This window comes from Pteronotus mesoamericanus, unplaced genomic scaffold (genome assembly GCF_021234165.1).
Source record: "Pteronotus mesoamericanus isolate MK-2021 breed Mesoamerican mustached bat unplaced genomic scaffold, CSHL_Meso_final contig_657, whole genome shotgun sequence".
Taxonomy (NCBI): Eukaryota; Metazoa; Chordata; class Mammalia; order Chiroptera; family Mormoopidae; genus Pteronotus; species Pteronotus mesoamericanus.
Genome location: NW_026555229.1, coordinates 22,720,422 through 22,745,703, shown reverse-complemented (window position 1 = coordinate 22,745,703; position 25,282 = coordinate 22,720,422). Strand labels below are relative to the sequence as shown.

At 53.9% G+C, this 25,282-nt stretch overlaps 1 protein-coding gene across 1 annotated transcript in view; it reads left to right on the top strand.

Moving 5' to 3' along the window:
• The window catches only part of ADAM12 (ADAM metallopeptidase domain 12), a gene marked incomplete at its 5' end in the record, with an annotated part of 275,701 nt that overhangs the window by 107,427 nt on the left and 142,992 nt on the right, over positions 1–25,282 (top strand).

Genomic DNA, 25,282 nt, shown 5'->3' with positions numbered 1-25,282 from the left:
CATATCCCTCTGTATCTGCCACACTTTGAGGTCATGAAAAGGAGGCAGGTCCCACAAAGAAGGGGAAGGAGCAGCCAGCGAGGGAGGGGGAGACCGGGCCGCAGGGACATTGGTGACCCTGGTGGCCTTTGGGTGGAGACAGGAGAGAAGGCAGGGCGGCCCCAGGAGTCGGGGGAGCTGCAGATGCAGGCGGGCGGTCCTGCTTAGAGGGCGGATGTGTTTAAGGGGCATCTGCATGTTGGAAAGGACCCATTAGCTTGAGGTTTTCTTCCTACTAATGTCCTACTTCTGTTCCCTCTATGTCCTCCCTCCTAAGACTTTGTAAGTTCCTGAAAATGCGTCGCTGTTATGAAGCCACTGGGAGAAGGAGGTCAAATGTTCCAACACAGAGAGATGCAAATGTTGTAAAGAACTTCCTAGCAAAGTCTCCATAACCCCAGTTGAGTGGAGTGGAATGTCTCATCCCAGCAAACCTTGGCCTCTGGCTGATTGAAGAAATCACATTTTAAACTAAAGCTATTAAGGCACAGAAACATAGAGATTCACTGCATATGGTGGGCGGAAGTCAGGACCCGGGTCACCTCCATTTACCAAAAAAAAAAAAAAAAAAGCACCAGTGAATTTCTTTTAAATTGATGTCTTACTTTCTTAATACAGTGTTTTCAGTTGCTAAAACTCAACTTATAACCTTTGAATCTGCAATCTGTTGCAACTAACATAAGCAGAATCCCTTAGATTTTATATATATATATATATATATATATATATATATATATATATAAATATATAAATATATATCCTCAAAATAAAGGTAAAGGAAAAAAAAAACTCTAAAGGAGACAAGGGTAATATTTAATTAAAAATTTAAAACTCACATACATTAACATATAAAAATCAAGGGCAAAGAACAAATAGCACACTGGAAAAATAATTGTTAGCCTCAATATTGTCAATGCATAAAGAACTTTACAAATCAAGAAACAAAAGATATGCACACTAAAAAGTTGGCTTAAGATAATCACAAAGAAAGTATAAATCAGTAATGAATATGTGGGAAAACACTCCAAGTGGCTTATACTTATACACACACCGAAATTAGGGACTCTTCCGTTTGTTAGACTGGCAAAGATGAAAAAGGCTCCTTCACTGTGGATGAGGTTTCAGGAAAGGGGGTGGATCAGGCACAGCTTGGAAGGAAGGAAATCTGTGCGTCCTTTGGTAGAGCAGTTTAGCAATAAATATTAAGACTATTAAATGTATTTATAGCCTTTGACTCAGCAATTTCCCATCAAGTATTTATTCTAAGGAAAGTAGCTAATGTATTCCAAGGTGTATGCAAAAATATTAGGTTGGCCAAAAAGTTTGATTTCTTACATGCGATGGCTCTAGGAGTGCTCAGTTGTCTTTAACTTCATTCAAAACAATTTTGCTAGACTATTGTGACAGCTGTCATATCAGCGTGCATTTTAAAAAAATCAAAATTGGTGAATTTTCTTGCAGCCATTTTAACATTGAAGATGGAAGAAAATAAGCAACATTTTTGGTGTATTATGCTTTATTATTTCAAGAAAGGTAAAAACACAAATGAAATGCAAAAAAAAGATTTGTGCAGTGTAAGGAGAAAGTGCTGTGACCGATTGAATGTGTCAAAAGTGGTTTGCAGAGTTTCTTGGTACTATTGACATTTTGGCCAAATTAATTCGTTGCCGTGGGGCTGCCTTATGCATTAGAAGACGTTTAGCAGCTCCCCCGGCCTCTGCCCACAAGAAGCCAATAGCAGGAGACGGCCAACGTACTCAAAGCATCCAAATCAATAAAGTTATTGGTGAAAATGAAACACGTGTCTTTTATTTTATGGAATAAACTATACGGACTTTTTGGCCAACCTAGTACTTTTATTACAACACGGTTATGATATTCACTGCAGATATGTTTCTTGAATATTAGCTGAGAGTCAGGAGCGGTGTTGGGTGCAGGGGAGATAATGGATGGGCGGAGATGACAGACCCACCCCTGCCTGCCCTCCCTCTGTGCCCGAGCTACAGATTGGTAAGGCGGCCGTGACAGCTCAATGACCGGGCTGCTTCCGGGTGCGGGGACCACGGGGACGCCCCACACACCTGCCCTGAGCTTCATGAGCAAGGCGTGCGGAGGGCCCCGAGAGGGCTTCCTGGAAGCCACATCTCAGCCAAGAGGAAAAGGATCAGTCAGAATTAGCCACATATAAAGGACAGGAAGGAAGCGGCCGGGCTCAAGGAAGTGGGCTGGCGCGTTGCAGGTGACGGTAACGCTGGAGGGGCACCATTCCTGGACGTCGTACACGCGGAAAATGGGGTGTGCCCCCGGCCCAGGGCCTGAGGGCCTGGAAGGCCTGTGCCCTTTGACAGGAGGAACATTTACTAGGGAAAATAAAAAAGGCAAAACTCCACCTGAGCCACAGGTGTGAGTGTGAGAAGGGGCGGGGCTCCAAAGGAAGCTGTTGCCTTTGCAGCCGGGAGAAGAGACGGTGCCTGGGGGGGATGGGGAAGGAAGGGGAGAGAGAAAGAAAAGGTTGGGGGAGAAATCACATGCAGAGGGAAAGTATGGAAGGAAGATATGCACAAAATGCTAATTTACGTTCTCCAGGCTGTGTTTTAAGAACTTCAGATGTCTTCTTTATAATTTTTCCTATTTAATATGTATTACTCTTATAATTCCAAAAATAATTTTAAAGCCTACTACTTATTGCATAAAGTCACTGAAATGAATAACAGTTTAAGTCCATCTAACATCATTATCCTTCGGCCTGCCTCCTAAGAAACCCCAAATCAAGGCTATGAAGCCGTGGGAACCAAACAAGACCTGGATTTGGTTTCTACAGACTTTTTCTCAAAAGGAAAGTTAAGAGCCTATGAGTCAATGAATAGATTTGGCGCCCTCCCCCACCCCCTTCTCTGTCCAACCCCAGGCCCCGCCTGCATCTGGGGACGTGGGGATGCACCGCAGACATCCACTCGTGTGGTCCCGTGACTGAGGGGACCTCTGGGCTCCGTGTCTCCGAGTGCATGGTCGTCCCAGGTTTTGCTTTGTGTTGTGTTGTTTTTCTGGGCAAACAGGAATCACAAGTATTGGATTTTATTTCCTCGTCCCCATTGACTTCGTTGCCTCTAACAACCCTTGCTTCTATGCACTGCCAATAAGGTTTTTGATCTTAAAACTATTCTATGAGATTTCATCCCACGTAATCACTGGATTTACAAATAGATTTACTGTGTCCTTGCAGAGAAAGCAGCCTTTTTTGTTGAGAACAGCGGAGGCTTGGACACCGCGCAGCAGAGCTGGGAGGCCTGCCTTGGCTGCAGACAATGACCGGTGGGCGGAAACATGAATCCCAAGCCCCCCCTTGCTCCTGGCCAGAGCCTGGAAGCGCCATGAGGAAGGACAAATGTCTCTTTCCTTGAGGAGGAAGCTGGCCTGCATTTCCAAACTGTATAGCTACCCCCCCCCCACCCCCGGCAAGAAACATGAATTCTAATTCTCTTTTTTACTCTAGTGTGGCAGGGACTTATGAGTGGGATCTTTTCCATTGAAGTATTTCTTAAAAGCAGGACTAAACCTTCTTAGGGTTTTATAAAAATTAAATCCTCTATCTGAGCCCAACACTGCACATTTGAAGTGACTTTTTTGAAAATGTTTTGCTTCTGTTCCTTCGGCTGCCGGCCGGTTCTTGGGCTTAAATGAAATGATCTCTTGGAATCATGTGTCTAATAGAAGTCGAATGGAGGAAAAAGAATCTTTGGATGCATGTCAATGTAGCAAAAATGCTCACGCTCCTCGCATTGAGCTTCTGTTAGTGCCAATTACGTGCTGGCCTTTCAGGGCCTCGGTAAGACTTTGAGAACTTTCACTGGAGACCCTGGGCGGGGGGCTCCTGCAGGGTCCCCTGGCGGTCAGGTGGTCGTCGGCCACCCCCTGTGAGACGTCCGTCTCTCTGCATTTCCCCTGGGGACTCAGAGGTTCGGGCGGTCCTTGGCCCTCTCCCGCCTCCCCCACCGCTCCTCCGAGCCCACAGGCTCGGACTCAGGGATGTCGGGGCAGGAAGCCGCCCGCCCCCGCCGCCCCCAGGGAGCCCAGGCTTTGGGCTGCCAGCCCTCAGCCCAGGACTCTCTTCTCTCCTTCCTCCCTGCGTCCCACTCTCTCTCAGCCTCACAGCAATGTTGGGGTATATCTTTCTGCCCCTTTGTGTTCTCAGCCTCATGAGGTTGTCCTGTGGGGTCCCCGAAAAGGAAGGGGGAGACGGTGAGAGGCATGAGGGTAACTCTTACCCGCCAGGCATCTGGCCGAGAGATGGCGGCTCTCGTGACCTGGGGCTGCGCCGCTCTGAGCTGCCCTGCGCGTCGGTGGGGCTGTAGTTGAACTGCGGGCTCTGAAGCAGCCGGGCCGGGGCGCGGCGAGTCTGTGTTTCTGACGAGCTCCCAGGGGAGACCCTGGCCGCCGGCCCGTGCTTTGGGTGGCAAGGGTGCCACTTGCAAAGGGGGCTTTACTTGAAAGTCAGCGAGAGAACCCACGTCAGGGGCTGAGCAAAGGGCCTGGCACGCAGCGAGTGCTTGCTGATGTGCCTGCAGGTGATGATGACGAGGCCGCTGATGGCGACGGCGGTGATGGGAGCGACGAGGACGGTGATGGCGGTGGTTTGGGAGGACGACAGGGACGGCAGCGGTGGTGACAATGCTGGCGAGAGCGGGGAACAATGGCCCTCGCAGAAACGTCTCTGTTGCCCCTGCTACAAAGGGCAGAGAGCAGAAGTAACTCACCTGGGCCAATAAAGGTCGCGTTCACGATTCTACCCGGGAACTGGGTGCAGTTTGCAGACCAGCCCGAGGCCTTCAGGCCGTACGTTCTGGAGGCAGAGTCCGAGCTGGCCCTTGTCAGCCCCGCCTCCTGGCACCTGGCAGAAGTGTCGGCGCCTCGTGAGCTTGTGAATGCTGCTCCTCTCTTCCCCCGCTGGGCGCTCACCATTTGCCAAGCATGCCATGTGCCTTTTGCTCATTTTACCTTCGCAGTGAACTTGGTGCTGGCAGGGTCTGTAATTATTAATCCCATTTTACAGATGGGAAAACCAAATCTTGCCCGAGGTCACTCAGCAGGTGGGAACAGAGCCGGAAGTCAAACTCAGGTCCACAGATGGCACAGCCCAAACCCTGAGCCTCACGCCCCGCCGGGTCCTGCCACGATGACTTAGGGATTCGGGAGCAGAGCTGTCGCCGTGTGTGCGGCAGCCTGGCTCCAGGGCCCACAGTCCCGTTGCCCGTGTGCTCAGCAGGCGGGAGGGTGGCACGGCCGCCCCTTCCCGTGCACACGCAAGCCCCCCGGCAGGCGGCAGGGTGCTCCTCAGCCGCACCCACACGCCCTCGCCCCCTCCAGCTGCCGTCCTTGACCTCTCTGGTCCTTCCCACGTGGTTCTGATTCCATCCTGGAAAGATGCGCCCAGGCAGACCACCAGGGGCTGAAATAGCAGCCTCGGACCCCCGGGAATCACACGGAGCCTGTGGCTCTGTTGTCCACTGTTCTCTCTGAGCCATAGTTCAGGTGCACGATCCCACAGTCCCGGCTCCCGTGGGCTGCCCGTGCCGTGTGCCCGGGTCTGCAGCGGGTCCCCAGCGGGGGTCAGCCACAACCTCAGGCTCCTGTTTCATGTTGCCGTGGGGGCTTCCCCCGCCATTTCTCTTAAAGTTATGAAAAGCTCCCCTATGTTCCAGTTGGGAGGTGAGCTGGGAGGACTGCAGTGGGCCCTCGCGTCCTGTGCACGGTCGCTGTACATGGAAGCCAGCAGTGCCCCGTGGCAATTCCAGAACGCTCAGAGGGAAGCAGGTTCCCAGCGCATGTCCGTGAACTGGGGTCCACCCTGAAGCCTTTGCCCATTTTGATGGTAAAAGCTGAAAACGTGTATGCTAAAATCACCGCTGGTTATCAGACTGGCAGACCAGCCCAGCCTGCCCCGTGAAGGGGGATCCTCACCCTCGTGTGCATCCTGCACGCACCCTCGTTTCCCAGCCCCGGGTGCTCCACGCACGCGTCTCCACCCATTATTCAAGGGAGTCTGGCTCCCCGCCCAAAAGCCAAGCAGTGTTTTAAATAATCAGGCGAGATGCTAGAAAGATGCAGGAAGTTCTTGTCCTGACCTTTCCCTGCGAGGCTGTGTGCGCTTGCACGGACGTCCTCACCTCTCTGCGCTCATCGCCTCCCCTGTCGCACGAGGCCCCTAACCAGACAACCGGGCAGAAGTGATTCCGCTTTGGAAATCCGTGACTGCCAGCTCAGAGTCCCCGAGTGTGCGGCATTTTTAAATAATCCCTTTCTCATTATTTCACCTCCGCCTCCTGGCTTTGTCGTCTCAGGATGCGAAGTAGGATATGTGAACACACTTTAACGCACGCACGCAGCCCTGCCCACCCCCTCCGGGGCCTCGGCCGGCCTGCGTGAGGCGCCCACGGCTGGGGGCATCCTTCCCCCGAGAGAGGCCTGCCTGCCCTGGCTACGGGGACGCCTCCTGTGACCGCAGTGGAGCAGTGGGAACAGGCGCTCCCTCCGCTCCGCCACTGGGAGCATTGTCTTTCTAAAGACACCCACTCACGGGGCAGGAGCCGTGTCTGTTCCCGGGAGGACGCGTGGGGGGTGCTCAGCAGTGTGGTGATGGCGCTGTGGCTCCTGGGCCACGGCCAGCCACGGGAGGTGGGACGCCGCGGAGCTTGGAGAGGTGGCGTCCCACGCGCCCCAGGGATGGGCTGCAGTCGGGGCCTGTGAAGACGCTCCCAGAACCTTCCGTGGCCGTGGGGCTGGACGCTGCAACCCAGAGCCTTCCTCTGAGTTAGAAGAACCCCCTTCTGTCCTCCCCCCGCCCGTTCCTCCCTCTCCTGCCTGGGCGGCTCTCAGGCCTGGCCCTGAAGGGCTGCGTGTTATCGAGGTGGGGTGGCGGGTGGCATCCTCTCTCTGGAAGGGCCCCGTGGAATGGGGCTGAGTCCAGACGCGGCGGGCTCCTGGCCCCAGGAAGCAGAGGTGCCTAAATATCAGAGACGTGTCCTGGCGGGGCTTTTCTCCTTCCTGGGACACTCCTCACTGTCACAGCCTCAGCCGGAAGCTACAAAGGGCTGTGGCAGAATAAAGGACAGAGGAGCTGAACATGCGGTGCCCAGCCCCGGGGGCGGGGGAGGAGGGGAGAGGAAGGCTCAAGTCAGACCCGCTAGCGTGGCTGCTCTGCAGGTTGCTTTGTCTCGGGCCTCTCCCTGCGTGACACCCCCTGTGGATAGTGACACAGATGTCACCTGGAGACCCACCTGGAAGCTGCCTCCCTGCATGCCCTCCCCTTCGCTGGGGTGGGGTCCTGAGTTCCACTCTGGGGGCTCAGGGCTGGGCTCACATCTGGGCCAGCCCCGGAGGGCCACCCAGCCTCCCTGGGGTCACGGTATCTGCTCCGTAGAGCTGAGCACCGCCCCGGGGGGTGCGCCGAGGGCCCCAGGAGGCAGGGTGCCGGCACAAGGGCCCAAGCACCCTAACTACTATAATCACACCCAAACCGGCCACGCTTGCCACACGGCTCCCCTGTCCCACCAGCAGTAGGCTCTCCTTTCCGGCTCAGCCGTATTGATCAAAGGCCAGGCAGATTTTCCCTTAGAGCCACTTGGTCGGCTCTGCGTGTGTCTGTGCTGCGTCTGGCTCGGACCATGGTCTACGCTGGAAGGAAGGGGGCACGCGGCTGGTTTTCCTACAGTGCCCTGCGGTGCTGGGGGTATTCTCCTAACGCTATTTGCCTTTACAGTTCTTAAAAATTTGAGTTGTGGCCTTTAAAAAATTTTATAAACCTACCGAACAGACTCCCAGTTCATTGGTGCAAGGACATTTCAAACAGAAAGTGGTCGTTCATTTTCTCGCATGGGGACGTATGGCAAATGCAGGCAGCGGAGGCTTCGGGGGGGAAACGGCGCCCGTCCCCGGTTACTGCTCCTATTCCAGTGCTTATCACCCCGGCAGCCTGGAGAGGGCGGAAGCCTGGGGCAGGCAGAAGCTGAAATGCGAGAAATGCGTCTTTGAAGCTAAATTTGAATCCACATCAGAGCATTGTACTTTAGACTACAGACGGCAACAGGAGCTTCTAGAGTGGATTGTACGCAGTTATTCAGAATAGCGCATCTCAGAGGCAAAGTACCTGCCCCACCCCTCCACCCCCAAGTTGTAGCCTCTCTAAATGGAAGGACTTGGGAAGTTTTTTAAACCACGCATGAATTGGACAAATGAAAAAGGCAAAATGAAGGATGTTTTCTGTTCGAGTAAAGAATTTGCGGCAGGTTTGGCGGAGCGGTACCTCTCGGCTCCCCAGGGCCAGCGGAGGAACAATTAGTAAGCATGATGGATCAGCTGGCTCAGGCTCTTTCCTTGGCCCTGTCTGAAACGGTGGAAAATTTCCTATTGCAAGTCTCATTTCTCAAGAAATTGGAGTATGTATTGACTAAGGCTGAGGTCTCCAAGGAGAGCAGAAAGCAACTTGCAAGGCAGAGCGCACGAAGCCGGGAAGATGATTTATTTGCCTTTTATCCGCTGCCTACGCAGGTGTGAACTCGCACATCTCCGACAACCTCTGCTGTCTTCCACCATTCCCCAAAATTAAAGTCTTTGCCGTCGTGCCAGTCCCCTTTACGGTTAGAAAACAACCCGGAAATGCAGAGTGAGGGCCTAAGAACAGGAGCGTTAGGCGAGTGTCTGGGCCAGCGTGGCGGTCAGACCCACGGAGGGACCGCCGGTGAGTCTGCTGGACACCCGCCCACTCTGTGGTTGCTGGGGCGCGGGAAAGAGCACTTTGCAAGAAGAGTCAGCTCTTCCTCCTGCAACCCAAGAGATGAGCACTCGCCTTGTCCAGGGTCTCAGAGGAGGAAACAGACTCAGGGAGTCTAGGAATCCTCCCGAGAACACGTAGCTGGGGCCGAGGCCATCCCTGCCTTACACCCCTGACAATTTAACTTCATGTAAGACTTCAGAGGCAAATCGCCATGAGCACAAAGCTCTCTCACAAGGGAGAAGGCTGTGCCATAGAGATTTGCAAACCCGGCACCTTCTCCACAGCCAAAAGCTTTGTGCAGAAATCTGCGACGGGCAACCAGCCCTTCTGACAACAGAGTGCTGCCTCCTCGTTTAGAGAATAGCAGTGCCATGATCCCACTCGGCGCGTGTGTTTGCGCGTGCCAGGAGGCTAGCTCACGTCTCCAAAGAGCTGAACTCAGCGGCCAAGGTCCTCAGGGGACACCCCTGTGGGGAGGGGACTGCCGATGGGCGGGGGCTGCTCCCCGAGTGGCCCGGGACAAGATGAGCTCTCAACTCCCTATCTGGCTTCCTGGTTCCCAGGGTCTGTGTGTATCCAGCGATTCAAGGGTAAACCCGGGCGTCGAGCAGGGTAAAGATGCTGCCGTTGTTGGCATTTGACCGGTGACAGCCTGGGGGGCTGCGCGCCCCTTTACTGTGACAGCCTCAGAGCACCCAGGTCGGCGTCTCTGAGGAGCAGTCTAACCTCCTGGGCAAGGGGGAGGTTCCATGTCATCCATGTTTCGTTTTGTCTTGAAGGTTTTCTTAAAGCACAGCTGCCATGCAGAGGCATATTCACGTCAGGCGTGGGCCACAGCGATCCGACACTTACGTACCTTGTCATGCGGCCACCACAGGGCATGTGTAGTGACCACTGCGTGCTGTGCAAAGTCATCGTGATATTATTGACGCTTCCCCTGTGCAGTGCAGTGATAGGGAATGAGCGGCACAGACTTGTGGTTATGCTGTAAATAAGCCAGAGGATGTCCCAGCTCCGCAGCCTCCATTCGTGGTGACAGATGGAAGCACCACTCTGCCCTGCGCTGAATGCGAACGATGGGCAGCCACGTGCCAGCCAAGTCCCTTTTCCCTAAGTGAGAGAGAAAAGACAGATGGTTAATTTGAGGTGTTCTAACCTTGTCCACGTGTAATAACAGTACAAAAGAGTGGAAACTGGCACATATTAAAGCCACCCCGATCCAATGACCTGAGCATCATGAGGATCTTCCATGTCCCCTTCGGATCTTTTATGTATGTGTGTTACAGCCTAACGTCAACACGACTTGCATCCTTCTCTCTTTCTGTAACGTGCCCTCCGCCTGTCCCACGTTGCCGCGCATCCTGAAAGCCACAGCGCCATGCCTGACTGCACACCAGTCCCGTGAGTGCACATGCCGTCTATTTGAGCCCTTCCTCTGTTGCTGGCCAGGGCTAGCGTCCCTGATTCTTGGACTCAGAGTCTGAAAGTTGAGCACCAATAGAAGAGGGGGAAGTAGAGAAATCATCCCCTTCATTGTCCCATGGGAATTGTGCTGAAACCACAGCAGACAAGAAGTTATAGGGAAAAGATAGCAGGACCAGTGATTCAGTGTGTGCGTGCACAAGGACCTGCAGCCCCTTTGGGGGCATTTTAAGGATCACCTTTCAAAATCTGGAATCATCTCTTTGGCCCAAAGCAGTATCCCCTGGCCTTTTGCCAAGGTCACCTTGGAGGCCTGGCTGATTTCCAGGAAGGGAGAGGCTGCCACCGTGACCCACCAAGCCCTCTGGCCTTTTGATATATGGTCAACCTTCCGAATGGTCGGAACCCGGGGCATCGTTCACAAAGGACGAGCCTGCAGCACTGCCTGCGGCAGCGTGATCCATTTCGCATTACCGAGGGAGGGAGAGATTTATCTTCCTGGAGGGTGAGCCCCTTCCCGGAGCTCACAGGCCTAACAGTTTTTTGAGGCTGAAACAAAGGACCTCTCGCAAGCCGTGATTTATGGAGCCTGCTCCGATGGAATCCACCTTGCTGGGCTGGAGCCGAGAAGGGGCGCATTGGGTAACAGTTGGGAAATGAATGGCATGGCCTCGACAAGCTTCCTCGCGCTTGCGCCGAGCCCGTTTTTTCAGTCTTTATGGGAATTCTCTCCCCCTTGCCAAGTTTGACCTCCCCAGTTCCCACCCTGGTTTTTGCGTGGAGTAGGTGGCCAGTTACAGGTGAGGCCGGTGGCTCCACAGGGCAATGATGGCGCGTCTGTCCCGGACGCGAGCGAGGCGTGTTGGGAGCGTCCTGTTTTCTCTCCAGTCATCCAGTGACGTCAAAGGAACACGCTGTAAGCAAATGTTTTGAATGCCCAGGGTCAAAGCAAGCCCGGGCCACCTGCAGCCCACGAGGCGTCCAAGCTGAGTCATTATGAACATCACGGACGCCCATCCCCAGAACATCTCCTCCCGTCAGTGACCCTGTTCCTCATTAAAAACATGAAAACGTAGTGTTATTTTAAAGTAACAAATGCACACAGTAAAAAGAAAATCCTACAGGGCAGACTTGGGAAAAAGTGAGTCTTCTTCTGACCGTCTGCTTCCAGACCCTCCAGGACTTTCTCCCAGAGGCAACCACTGCTCCCGGTTCCTTGCAAACCTTTCCAGAGAAAGTCTGTGCCTATATTGACACGTCTGTGTGCTGTGGATAATCATGGTGACGGGGTAGCGCATAGTCGCAAGTGTTTACGTCGTGTTTACTCTACGTTCTGCGCCATTTTTCCCACTTTACTTTTTCTCCTAGGGACCCCTGATAGCCACCCTCCAAGGCAGGAACTCTGAACTCTTACCGTCCCCCACGTCACAGCTGGGGAAACGAAGGAGGGGCTCTCCTAAGTCACGCAGCTAATACTGGACCGAGCGGGGCTGAGACGGTGTGACACTGGTCGCGCGACGCCTGGCCCCCTGGACGTCCCTGCTGACGGTCATTCCACATCTGCTGAGACCTTCCTTCCCCAGCGTGGCTCTGGTGGCTGCACGGAACCCCGGTTCATCCAACCAGCCTCCTGTGGATGGCATTTAGGTTGTTTCCAGGCTTCTGATTTCGCCATCTTTTTGAAGCTCAAATTGGACGTTGGTAGTCACTGTGGCTCTTTCTTAAGGGTAGTGACGAGACGTTTGTTAGGCTGCCTGTCACAGAATCTGGAGCTCCCTCCGCTCAGGGAGCTGGCGTTTCAACAGAGGAGCCTGCTTCCATTTGCAGGCACTGCACCCAGGGGCGGCCGAGGCAGCAGAGGCTCTCCGCCCAGGACGGGGCAGGGCGGTCCCTCCGGCAGCCAGCGCTTTCTCTGGGGAGCTTCTGAGAACACTGCTGAGCCCTGGCTGGGTAGCTCAGCTGGTTAGAGCATCGCCCTGATACACCAAGGTTGTAGGTTCAACCCCAGGTCAGGGCACATTCGAGAATAAACCAATGAATGAATAAACAAGTGGACCAGGAAATCAATGTTTCTCCCTCTGTCCATTCCTCTTTCTCACAGGGCTTTCTCATGATGGGCTTTGAGGGGTGGGGATGAAATCTGATGTACATTTAAAAAAGATCACCCTATGAATATACTAAAATGAACCCCTCTCATGTGTATACTTTAAAGGGATGAATTTTATGGTATGTGAATTATATCTCAATAATGCGCTTATTTTTTAAAAAATCCATCTGGGTGCTTAAGGGAAAGCACTCAGGAAGCAGATGGTGGGACTGAGTTCAGAGGCCAAGTGCATTCTTAAGTATTCGGCCATGACCAAAGGGGAGAAGTCCTTCACCTACTGTTGCAATAAAATTGAAAAGAATCGATCTCGCCATGATTAGAGCTGCTCTTTTAATTAAGTTCAGAAGAATCCAAATGCTTATGTTTAAGAAACTCCTATCAGTGACCAAGACAGATAAAATTAGATTTGTTCAGCAACACAAGTCAGATCTAATTGTACCTGTGAAACCAAGGAAGCCCCATTTTCTTCATACATGTAGGAAGAGGAGGGCGCATCCTGAACAATGAAGGGAAGGAGGAAGGGAGGGAGGGAGGGAGGAAGGAAGGAAGGAAGGAAGGAAGGAAGGGCTACCACTTAATTCTTCATTCATTTTATTTGTTCTCTGAGATTGTAACCGAAAGATCAACTAATGTTTCATCAAAATAAGTGTATTTTATTTTTTCATAAACCTGGGAGGGATCATATGTGTATTCAGAATATACCTTTTATTCCTCGGTTTAAAATAAAGTTGGTAGGATTTAGTCACTTGCGAAAACAGCAGTTTCCTGATTATTATTAGAGCACATTGTTATTTTTTCAAAATTCTAATTAGTGACTCCAAGCTGCATGGCTCCAGTATGATGTGTACTCTTAGGATGAATTTTCACATCTGCGTGTGAAACTTCCTTTCACGTCTTGGGGGTGTCGGGGGTGTCGGGGGAGCTTGCATGAAGGAAAAACCGTCGTCCGAGAACTGGGCATCTGTGGCTGCATCTTCGCCGCCAGCAGAACACCCGCCGCCAGCTGCACAGCCAGGCTGCTGGGCCGCCTGGAACCCACACCCCCTCTCCCAGGGCAAAGACTAAGCCCCAGGTCATCCTTTCCTGCCACCTGAGTTTTGCATTCCACCTTGGACTCCATAGCTGCTGCTCCAGATTTGTTTCAAGTAACAGAAAACCCAGCTCAAAAATTTTTTTAAAAAAAATTTTAAATAGCTTAGGCGCCCAGGGCGCTTGTTAGCCAGCGCTGCCCCCTCGTCCGTCTCTGTGGGCTTACTATCCATCCGCATCTGTCCCCGGGCAGCAAAAGATGGTGGCTGGCACGTCCGGGGTCACACGGTTCTCAGGTTCCTTCTCCTTTGTGTTTGTGGCTAGAAAACGAGTGAGCCACCCCACTCATCCCGTCAACCAGGGTGCAGGGGAGCAGGGCGGCCGCCATCGGCCCCCCGCTTGTGAGAGCAGCAGGGAGAAAATGCATGCAACGCAAGCATCCCTACACTTACAGGGCGGCTCTCCCCGCCCACCCGCAAGCGAGCCTCCAGGGGAGCCCGCCCCCTCCTCACCCCCGCCTAGCGCCCCTGCTGCAGCCACATCTCGCCTGCGCCCCCTGGGTGCTCCTAGCAACAGCAGTTTGCATCCCTCACTCTGGTCCCGCGGCCCCTGAACACCGGAAGGAGAGGAAGCGCCTTATGTGACAAGGGCTTGAGTAAGACCAGGACCTGCCCTTGGAGGAGGTGATTCCACCAAACCACAGAGACGGAGGAGGGAAAAGAGCAGTTCCTGAACCAAAGTCCGGAGGTCCTGGCAGAGAACGGGGGCCAGCGTGCCACCGGCCTGGAGCCATCCATCCAGGCCCGCCGTAGCCTCCCCACCGCCCCCCAGGCTCTGGGCGCCCCACAACCTGCCCCCTCCCCCACTAACCCCCCTACCCCGATGTCCGGAAAGGCCCTCTCTCTGCATCGAGCTGGCCCTCTGCGCCTCTGTCTGCCTCTCAGGGTGCCGAGCACTGACGGAGGGAAATCTCTCCTTCCTGTACAGACACCCGCATCTCGTCCTTGGCCCCCTGCCTCTGCCCAGCAGGCACCCCAGCGACCTCCCTCACGTCCTCACCTCGCCTCCCACGCCAGTCATGCCCAACGTGCACCTCCTCCTCTCTTCATTTGACTCAGTGACTCAGCCTTTAGGGGGGACTGCCCACGCTTCCTGTCGGCCGCAACGCCTTCCAGAATGTTCTCCCTGGGCACCTCCCCCCACCCCACCCCCATCACCTTTGCGCGTGATGGAAAGATCCCATCTGGCGCACCACGGGGTCATTGTGCCGATACTGGACTGGGACTCTGGGGCCGAGGCCGTGAGTGTGAGACGCAGCCATGTTTGTACAGAGGCCAGCGGAGCCCCGGCACAGAGCAAAGCAGCCGTCAGTGCGAGTGCTGTTGCCCAGCCTTGTCACGTGCTGATTCAGGGAGGCTGCCGTGGAGCTGACTGGGCGGAGGTGACCGAGGGGCCCTTCCACAGATGGCCAGCCCAGGAGGCGGCCAGCGGCCGGGAGCCACCTGCCAGCTAGGGAGAGGCGGTGCACTCTGCAGCCGCGTTGACTGTTGCCGCCTCCAAAGCGTGAGGAGCTAGCCAGTGCGTTCACTTTGTGTCCAGAGAACCCCAGCGTGGAGGTGTGTAATTCTGCGTCAGCAAAAGTGTTAAGGAGAGTAAGTCACAAGTGAGCTGTTTTTAGCAGAATGCCCCCTGCTCCCCCCCACCCCCGCGTGAAGCTGGATGCTCACTAGACTGATCAGCTAGATCCTGAGCTTTTAAAATCTGTTGAGTCCTGTGTTCCACTGGTAAGCTCGATGCCGATTAGATGGCAGCTCCGATAAAGAAAGATAAAGAGCTTCTTGTTTCATAAAACCCCTTTCTTGGGTCCTCTCTGGCTTAACGCCTGTGTGACCCTTTAGTCCTTGTTTTGTTCACCTCTTTCGAGAACCTTCTCGCTCTGCTGTGAACAGAATGCAGCAGAAATGCGTGGACTATTTTGATCATCATGCGACCATCGCCTTGAGCCCCACAGTTTGTAAAATCTCGCGGGTGCCTTTGTCACCACCCAAAGCAGGACAGGCCATCATATCATGATCACACACCCTGATAAAGTCTCCGTGACAGTAGGACACCCCGCCACTCGCTGTGTCACCCTCGCCTCTCCTTCCGAATCCAAAGAACGGTCCCGGATTAAGACACTTCAGTCTTTTCAGCCAAGACCAGAAAGGAAGGCCGTCAGTTGGGTAACCTGTATTTATTTGTATCAGTCTGGAACAATTTCAGTGTCCGACAGAATTTTATAGCGGTGGCGAAAGAAACGCATACCCAGCGACGCTCTCATAATAAAGATTTCAGAAGCTGTATTGCCTTTCGCCCTCTTCCCGCAGGTGTGGACAGTGTGCATTTTCCGGAGGTGGCCACGAGAAGCAGTTAAAGGATGAAAAATACACGCCCTGTGTTGCTAGGCCCTGGGTCCCCGGCCAGAACCCCCCGCCCCCCGCCCACTGCGGCCAACAGCGCCTGCCGTCAGCCTCCCGGCGCTCGTGGCTCTCCCTGGTCTCTGTTTTGACAGCAGCATAATGAGTGATAGGAAAGTTTCATTAATTCTTGAAAAGAAACGGTCTGTCATTTGACAATTCTCAGGACGTATTCTCGTGACAGGCAGCTGGCGTCTAACTGAGAAAAACTCGATCTGCGTGTTGTAGGGGACGTGATCACCCAGAAAGCCGCGGGAGGTAACCACAGAAACACCCTTCCTGTTGTCTTGTCTTCTCCTCGTTGAGCTGCAGAGCAAGATTTCTGGCGGATAAGGCTCTGAGGGGCCCCGCCGCCCCTCTGGGTTCCCAGCCCTGCCCTGGGCCAGTCCCACAACCGTTTAACCAAGGTGCTTAGACTTCTCGCTTCTTCTGCTCAGTCCTCCTCCGTGGTGAGCTGCGGGTTCCTTTTAGACCTTTCCGGGTGTCAGTCAGCCCCCCAGGAGACCTGGGACACGTTTCCTGCTGGCCAGTCGCCCATCACTGGAAAGCAACCTCCAGTCCTAGTTGTGTTCTTCCTCTGTACTGTGACTTCCTGCAGGACCGTCTGAGCGGTGTGCCCACGCCTCGCCGCCCACGTTGTCTGTCACTCTTACCCCGGACTCTTCAAGAGCTCTGACAGCTCGTCAGCCCACCAGCCAGCAGAGCCGGGGGCATTCGGGAGGGCCCCCAACCTCAGCGCCGCTGACTCCTGCAGAGGAGGGCTGCTCCTCTGCGGACGGGGGGGTCCTGTGCAGCGCGCCGTGTTCACGGCACCCCTGGCCTGCACCCACAATCTGCCCCTCAACGTGTGACCACCAGGAACGTCCCAGATGTTGCCAGTGCCCCGCCACCGGCCAAGGGGCAAAATAACTCCCCGCTGAGAACCACAGATGTGAAAGAAAGAGCTTTCATGGTGGCTTCTCCCAGGCCCCCGGGGTCCGCCCCTCTTCTCTCAGTCCACAGACAGAAGCAGTTCTTTGTCAGAGCGGCCCGCGCCCCACACGCAGAAACCCAAAGCTGGCAGACCTACCTAATCCTGCACACAAGATGCCGTTCCGTGGATTAGAACCGTTTTCACTTCAAATGTGAAAAAAATTAGGCATCATCACCATGTGTCACTTGGAAGGTGAGCTGTTAGCTCTTTTTCCCTTTAGTGTTGTCCTGTTAAAATGTGTCAGGGTTTCTGGATCCCCTTGTAATCTTATTGACTGATACAGTCTGGAATTGAACTTCGAATGTCTGAGGGATAATGATAAGGAGACGAGTAGAACAAGAATGTGGAAGAATATAGGTGTTTAAATAACCATTTAACTAAGAGCAGCTATAACCTTCTTAGTATATAATCTGGAGCAATATAAACTCAGAAAGTTTTACAAAAATGGTAAGAACCACCAAAGAAACGATGTTTTAGGAGCCGGTGCTGTGTGTGAGTATGACTAGGGTTGAAGTAGTCATGTTTTACGTTGAGCTAATTGTTCGGGAGACAAGAGCCCAGGCAAAATCCTCAACACCAAAGGCAGTTTAAATCTGAGCACATATTTCAAGGGCGCAGATGTCTGTGGATCTCCTCTTTGAGAAGCGTCCCTGGTGGGATCACTTTAATGTGCTTCCACACGAAACATCAGGCTGCAAACTGAGCTCTCCTCAGGCATGTAACCTGTGCTCTAGCCCAGCTGAGCCGGTTAGGAAAGGCCCTAACGTGTGGCTATTTCTTACTTGTAAAATCAGAAGCGCGCCCCCTCGGCTCACGGTGCTGCCGCCAAGCGGCGCTGGATCCCGCCGTTCCCTTCTCCGGGTCCTCTCTCCGCCGTCCTCTCTTTCTGAGCTTTCTTACCCAAGATCATAAACGTCCAAGTGCAGTGGCTTCCTGTTCAGGTCCTTAAACCTCGCTCTTCTTCCTCCCTGACTCAGAGACCTGCAGAGCCTTCCAGGGGAAGGAAGCCGCACGCTGCCCCCCACTTAGCACCTTAGAACCGAGAGCGTGAGCCCAACTCACCCATCTTGTCTTTCTTAAAACATAGGTATCAGCTGGGTAATCTCATCGTCGTCCAGGGCTGGAGTCAGCAGATACAGATAAACGCCCTGCGGCGGAGCAAGACGTGTTCTCGGACAGCAGTTCACGGGTGCATCCACGTGCGATGTGAATGCACGTGTTCTGACGGCAGGAGACGGTGGCTACCTTTCTTCGTGTGATGTTAGGATTCACTTAGCTCCCTGTCCGAGGGTTGAAAGAGCCAACTCCTTCTCTTTAAGGCTTGGGTTTGAAAATGTTTTCAGAGTTGGCTCCCTGTGTCTCTCTCGGCCAGGGAGGAGAAGGCCCAGCTGACTCTCAAGTAACAGCGCGTTGTCGTGTTTGGATTTGGGGCCTCGAAGCCGTTCGGGGTCAGCGTTTCTGGTGTCCGTGGAGAGTCCCTTCTGAAAGGTCAGAAAGAAATCGGTGTCTGTGTGTGCTCTTCCACAGACGAGTGGTCTTTACTTGGAGAAGGGCCTAGTTTTCTATTTTCCCCCCCATTAAGACAACTGAACAACAGCAGCGGGTCAGAGATTTTGGAGGCTCGGTTATCTGAGTTCTGCTCAGACCCAGCTTTGTTGCGCTCGAGGTAATTTGTTTAGATGCTGCTTGGGGGCGGAGGGGAAGACATTTCTTCCGACGCATGAAGTCTTGCTGAGAAGGCTAGATCACAGCCGTTCCCCCAAGATTTTTAGACTATGATGTGTTACTTTTTTTAATGTGGATGAGTGTATACATTAGTGTGCATTCTTGGAGTTCACCCAGACGCCAGTGATGTTTTTGCTCATAAAACTGATCATCTGGTGACCAGACTATCTCATATTTTTAAAAGTATGAACTCAACAACAATAAAAAAGAATATCACCACCATGTACCGATCGGCGTTCCCCGAGCAGTAACATGTTATGCCTGTTCTAGAAATGCCAAAGAGCCATCAGGCGACGGGAGGGCAGGCATGCGAGCAGGTCGCAGGACCGAGACAGGACGTCTCAGCCTGGGTTTTGTCTTGGCTTCTGGAAAGCGCGACGTGAGTTTGCGTCTCACCCACCTGACGCCGCGTGTCCACTTGACCTAGGGCAGACTGTCCTCAGGACTTTCTACGTGGAGGACAGACCGCGTCTCACAAGTGCGCTGATCTGGACTTGGTAATGGATTGAGCTGAGCTGCAAGCAATGGTGACTGGTCAATGGACGGTGGGCGTTCCCCTTCATTTCAGGTTTTACAACGGTTACTAATATTACATTTGATGCTTAGCCATCCCATTGAAAGTGGGTTCTTGTGATTAAACCCATTAAACTTAAGAGGAGTGGAACTGGCCCAAAGTATATAGGGCTGGTGGTTTTTGTTTGTGTTTTTGTTTCTGTATAGTCAGAATTCTTTTGGTTGGTAAGTGGCAGAAAACCAACTCAGCCTGCTTAAAGAAGCGTGAAGGAGTTTTTGCAGCATGTCACTGGAGAGCGAGGTGCAACTTGCTGTAATTTAGGCACGGCTGGAACCGAGGACCCCCAATGTCGCGGGGATCCTGTCCCTCTGGCTGGGTCTTGGTCAGGAGCCTCGTGCTGTGATGGCCAAGAAGGCCACTGGCCTCCTCAGACTCACACGCGCCTCAACTACGGAACCACAGGTGGGAGGCACCCTCCCGCCAGCACCTGGCTGCCGCGTCTTGAGGGAGCTGCCCACCTGGCCTGGCTTTCATCGCATGCTGGCCCCTGACCACTCACCGCGGCTGGGAACTGGGATTGCTCAGACCAACCTGGGTTTTCACAACAGCTCCTGGGATGGGGTGGGGTCCGGACCGCCTGGTCCACTTGGAGCAGAGTGTCCGCAGCAGCGCGGGGTTAGGCCACCAGCACAGGGGGGAAGGGCTGACGGATAAGGGGGGACACGGAGGCTGAGAATAGCAGGGGTCGCAGTGTAAAAATAGGAGGTAGATGACACACAGTGAAAAGGGACTCCACAGACGGTTAAAATCTGTAAGGCAGAGGGCTCCTTCCTAAAGATGCCAGAACTGGAAGAAACAGTCCCTGTCCCTCAGGAGCTTACGTCCCGGTGAATTCATTCAGCAGCGTCTAAGGAGCCCCTGTACTTGGCGTCTTTCCTGAGCACATATCCAGCCACGCCAGGCACTGTGCCGGGTGCTGGTCACGCTGTGGAGCGAGTGAAGCCGGTCCAGCTCCTGTCTCCATGGAGCTTGGACTCCGTGGAGGGGGTGGGCCTGGGGGGCTTCCTGGGCCGGGCACCACTCACAGAGAGGAAGCACCTCCCATCCAGGCCAGTGTCTCTCGGACATGAATGTGTGTCGTTGGGCTGTGGTCCCTGAGCCCTCAGTATACCCGGGGACCCCGTGAGTGCAGATTGGGTGACAGCCTGTCCATCTGAATGGCGGGTCTATGTTCACAAGACCAGGTGCACGTCCAGGTTCAGGAGGCTCTGGTCTGCATCAGTGGTCGCCCCACCAGGACCCCCGGGCCAAACCCAACTGTCGTTACAGATAAAGTTTTATTGAAACAGCCATGCCCATTCACTTGCATGTTGTCTGGCTGCTTTGACACTGCCCAGCCAGAGTTGAGAATTTGCAACAAAGACCGTGGGGCCTGCAAAGTCTGTCATATTTGCTGTCTGAGCGTTTGTGGGAAAGATGGGTGGAGCCCTCTTCTAATAGGTCAGATGAGCTTGTCAGAGGCCGACTCCGTAGGCACGCGAAACGAAACGCGGGGCACAAAGGGCCCCCGGCGGCTCCTTGCTCTGCCATTGCTGAGCTGGAACTCCGGACAATTTATTGGATAAGCATTTTCCTTTGCACGGGGACCCACAGGCTGTACAGCTGGTCCTGCCAGTAAGCAAAATCCACGTTAGCACAGTGCCTCAAAGCCCTGTGTGCCCCGGGGGCCCGGGCAGGGGTGACGAGCCCGGCCAGACAGGCCCCCGCAGGCTGCTCGCTGACTAAGCCCCGTGGGGTCAGGGGCTCCCAGGAGCGCCCTCCCTGCGGAGACAGGACACAAGGCAGCCTCTGCTTTCCCGTGTGAGTCACGGAGCATCCGGCCCGGAGTGGCTTCCGCAGTGCGGCGCTGACCACCTCGTGTGAACTGTCCCGCAGAGGTGGCGCTTCTCAGCTCGTTCACTCAGCTCTGGGGCCGCGTCTCCGGTTCTCCGGGCTGTCCCCTCACAGTCCCTGGGGACACCCCGGCTGCATGCATCACCCCTTCACCCAGCAGCATCTCAGGGTAAAATAGCAAGGAAGGAGGAGGGAAGGGAGGGAGGGAGGAAGGGAGGGAGGGAGGGAGGGAGGGAGGGAGGGAGGGAGGAAGGAAGGAAGGAGGAAGGAAGGAAGGAAGGAAGGAAGGAAGGAAGGAAGGAAGGGAAGGGAGCCATGTTTCCTCCCTTGTGTAGCGCTTTCCATTAAGGAAGAAAACTTTTCCAGAAAGCTCCCCAGCAGACCCATGGAGCAGGGCAGATCGTAGGTGTAGGGAGACAGACCATTTTCAGTGTCAGTGGCAGGAAGTGGCTCCGCCGTGAGCAGGAAGGACCGGGACTGGCCACGAGCCTGTCACAGGCCGCGCGGCTCAGTGGCTGCTTCTGTGGCAGAGAACGCGCTGCAGTTTCTCCAACTCCAGGCGAGCTCCTGAGGGCACTGGAGGGACAGCTCGGTCCCCCCCAGAGCTGATTTACTCCGTGTTTCCAAGACGGCATCTACCACAGAAAGAAGTTCCACCTGCAGCAGCTGGGCCCCCAAGAGAGGGAGTTGCTGCTGGGTCCCCGGGTCCCCACCCTGCCACCGCCCACAGATGTGAGACTTGTTTTGAAAACGTGCGGCGGAGCGGGCCCGAGGGCTTGGGGGAGTGTGGGAGGGAAACCGTGCCTGGGAAGACGCTCCGCCGGATCCTGCCAGGGAGCGAACCCTGTCCGGGCGTGTTTCTGAAACGCGATTTCTTATCTAAACACGGAGCGGCTCTTCAGTCAAACGGTGTCTGAGGCTTTGGTGGACTCTGTGCCCAAATCGCTTTTCTCGCTGACTTCTGTGAGAAAGCATGTTTATGTTTCTATATTCGTTCAAAAGAGAACGTCTGAAATCTGCAAAACATAATTTTTCTTGGCTGAAGCGCACCTACATTCCACACAGGAATTCCACTATACTTGCTTTTTATAAAATAAAGTTAAAACGTCTGTTGCAGTATTTACCTTATATATGATTTTAGTTACAATTGAACTGAGGTATTTTTTTTTCTCCCTCAAACTGTAATTCTTTTGAACAAATGTTGGGAGGATGGCATATAACATTAATCTCTATGTCACCGAGAGAATGCGTTCTAGGTCCACCTAGAAAATGATTACTGTGATTCTTATAGATTAAATAAATTCATAACTAGTGTTAGGTATTAAGGTAAGACAATTCCAGTCAGTGTTTTCCATGGTTTTTACCCATCGACCACCTGCCTGTCCCTCTGTCTTTGTGTTCTGTTCGCTAACTGCTTACCTTATTACACGTGGACGCAGGCATGCCTCGTTTTGTTGTGCTTCGTGGATGTGCTTTTACACACTGAAGGCAAGATTCTCCACCAACCACGAGATTATGCCTCCCCTTATTGCATCGCTCGCTTTATTGCAGGGGTCCAGAGCCGACCCCCCGGGGTCTCTGAGAACACCTGTGCTTTCACAGTCTAGTCCAAGCGGAGGAGCCATTTTTCTAAGACGTTGGGACGTTGAGGTTGACCATGGCACATTTAAAAGGAGCCAGGACAAAAAGTTCATACCTCATTCCCTCATGTTCTACCATCTGCAACAATGTGAAGTAAAGGGAAAGTGTCTTGAATGGGGACATGTTTTTCCCTCCTGCGGTCTGAGGACTGAGTCTCAGTTTGACCTGCGGAGGAACGTTAGAGCAGCATCGCTCAGATAGCTTCGGCCTGCGAGCTGCCGGGAACGGGGGGACCTCGTACCACTCGAAGCACTTGAATTCTGCAGACACTCGGAGAGGATGAGGTGTCTGTGGGGGCCGCTGGCTCCCTGCCCGTGCCCTCCCCGCGCCCCCCGGCCCAACTGCGTGTTGTGCGGGGCTTGTATTTTTAGCTGAAGTTTTTGCTTTGGAGTTCAACAGCAATTTTACTTTCATTGTCATCTCAAATCTGTAATTTTCAGAGAAAGTTTTTAAAAATATCTTCTCTCCACGATGGCAATTATTCTGACTGAAGAGGGGACCTCATTTCTTCTGGTTAAGACAGAGAGACGAAGAAAAAGAGCACTTTGGGGTTTTCCAGGCCCTCAGATTACAGGGTGGGACACCTCAAAATGAGAAAGAAAGATTGTCAGACTTCATCATGTCATCGGATAGTCATGAAACTTACACAAAATTGCAGTTCAGTGAATGTGAGGGAGGACGGCCAGAGGTACGAGCGGCGGCCATCAGAAAGGCCGTGATCTGGGATCAATTAACTGAAAACAAATTAACCAACAATTACGGCATGCCTTGTTTATTTTTCTAAAGATCTTGAAATACAGCAAAAGTTCTCCCCAGGTAGTACTAGTTATAAACCCACGGGAATGCGTCGTGGAGCGGGATTTCCGCACGCGGGGCAGATGCCCAGCCACCGAGGAAGGGCCCCTTGACCACGACGTTCCGGCACGGTCGTCTACCACGCCTGGTGCGTCCCAGCAAATGAACGAAGCGGCCGGCCTGGCCTCTGGGGCTCGTTCTGCGTGGGACGCGTCCCCTGTTCCCTGGACGGGTTCTCCTGCCACAGAGGCCACCTGCCCTTCTCCCAGATGGCCTTTGTGTCACTCACATAATGGCTACACCTGCTCTCACTGCCGCCCCTACAGGTCTCCACCGAGGCTCGGGGCCCACGAACCAGCGTCCTCCCTCTTGGTCTCCTGTGATGTCGATGGACGCCCCTCGTCCCTGGGGACCTTTAGCGCCTCCCTCTTGTTTTTGTCCACAGAGCGGTTAAGTGCCCAGGTCTTGCCGACGGGCTCTGGGAGCGGTTTCTCCGCTCCACCCATTGTCACCGCAGCCATCACGTCCGGCTCTCAAGGCCAGCCCTTCGGTCTACCCTGCCAGCGTAAGCCCAGGGCCACTCCTTGCCTAGGGCTGGCATGACAAAGTATCGCAAATGGGTACCTTGCTTAAAATGGCCGAGATCTATCCCCTTAGGGTCCTGGCGGCCAGACGTCTGAGATCAAGGGCCTCTGCTTCCAGTGCGGCTGCGCTCCGTCGAGGCTCCAGGGAAGAGCCGCCCCCCGCCGCCGCCTCGCCCGCCTCCAGCGTTGCTGGCAGCCCTTCGCATTCCTCGGCGTCCACCCGCGTGGCCCCGGCGCTGCCCCCGGCGGCCCGCGCCTCGCCCTGCGTCTCCGCTGCCCCAGCGATGCTCCGCTCCCAGGGCCTGTGTCCACATTTTCCTCTCCGTATGTGAACACCAGTCATTGGATCGGGGTGCACCCGACTCCGGTGTGCCCTCCTCTGAATTTGATGACATCGGCAAAGACCCTGTTTTGAATAGGATCACGGTCACAGGTGTGGGGAGTTAGGAGGCGACCATACTTTTTGGGGAGGACACAGCTCAGCCCACCTTATCCACCATGTGCTCTTTCTCAACTCCCTGTTTTCCTATCACTCTGTTGCTCAGAAGTCAACCTGCCTGTGGGAGAAGCTCTGACTACCTTAACTGGGTGTTCAAACTCTTTGCTGGTGTGGCCCATGCTTGCTCTTACCTCCCATTACCCCTTCCCCCATATGAAAGCCCTGGGCCCTGCCCAGACGGATCCGCTTACTGTATCCAGAACATTCCATGTGCTTTTACAGCCTCTGTGTCTTTGCTATCTGTACACACACACTCCCCGGGTCTATCTCAAAACCACACCCTGGGGTTGCTTTCTCTGAGTCATGAGGACCCCTCCCTCATGGGAACCCTTCTCTCCTCTGACCTTTCTGAACTAATTTGCAGCTGATCATGGAGAGTCAGGGCAGCCCAACCCGTGGCCCAGGATGGCTATGAATGCAGCCCAACACAAAACCACAAATTTACTTAAAACTTTTTGTTTGCTCATCAGTTTTCGTTAGTGTTTGTGTATTTAATGTGCAGCCCAAGACAACTCTTCTTCTAGTGTGGCCCAGAGATGCCAAAAGGATGCACACCCCTGATAGACGTTTACTGATGTTGCTGTTGCTGTAAATGGCTAATGTTGTCAAAGAATTCATGGGGCACAGACTGGACACCTCGCGTGTGTAGGTACCATTGCGTCACCGTGGTGTGCAATAAGACATTGTGGCCGAGAGAGAGGGACACGCGGCCCCAGTCCTGCACACCAGTGGACGGTGGAGCTGGGAGCCACACGCAGCTTCTCTGACTCCAAGTCCTTGCTCTTATCCTCCACGCTCTGCTGCTTCCACTGAGGCTGGTTAGTTTCCGATGTCT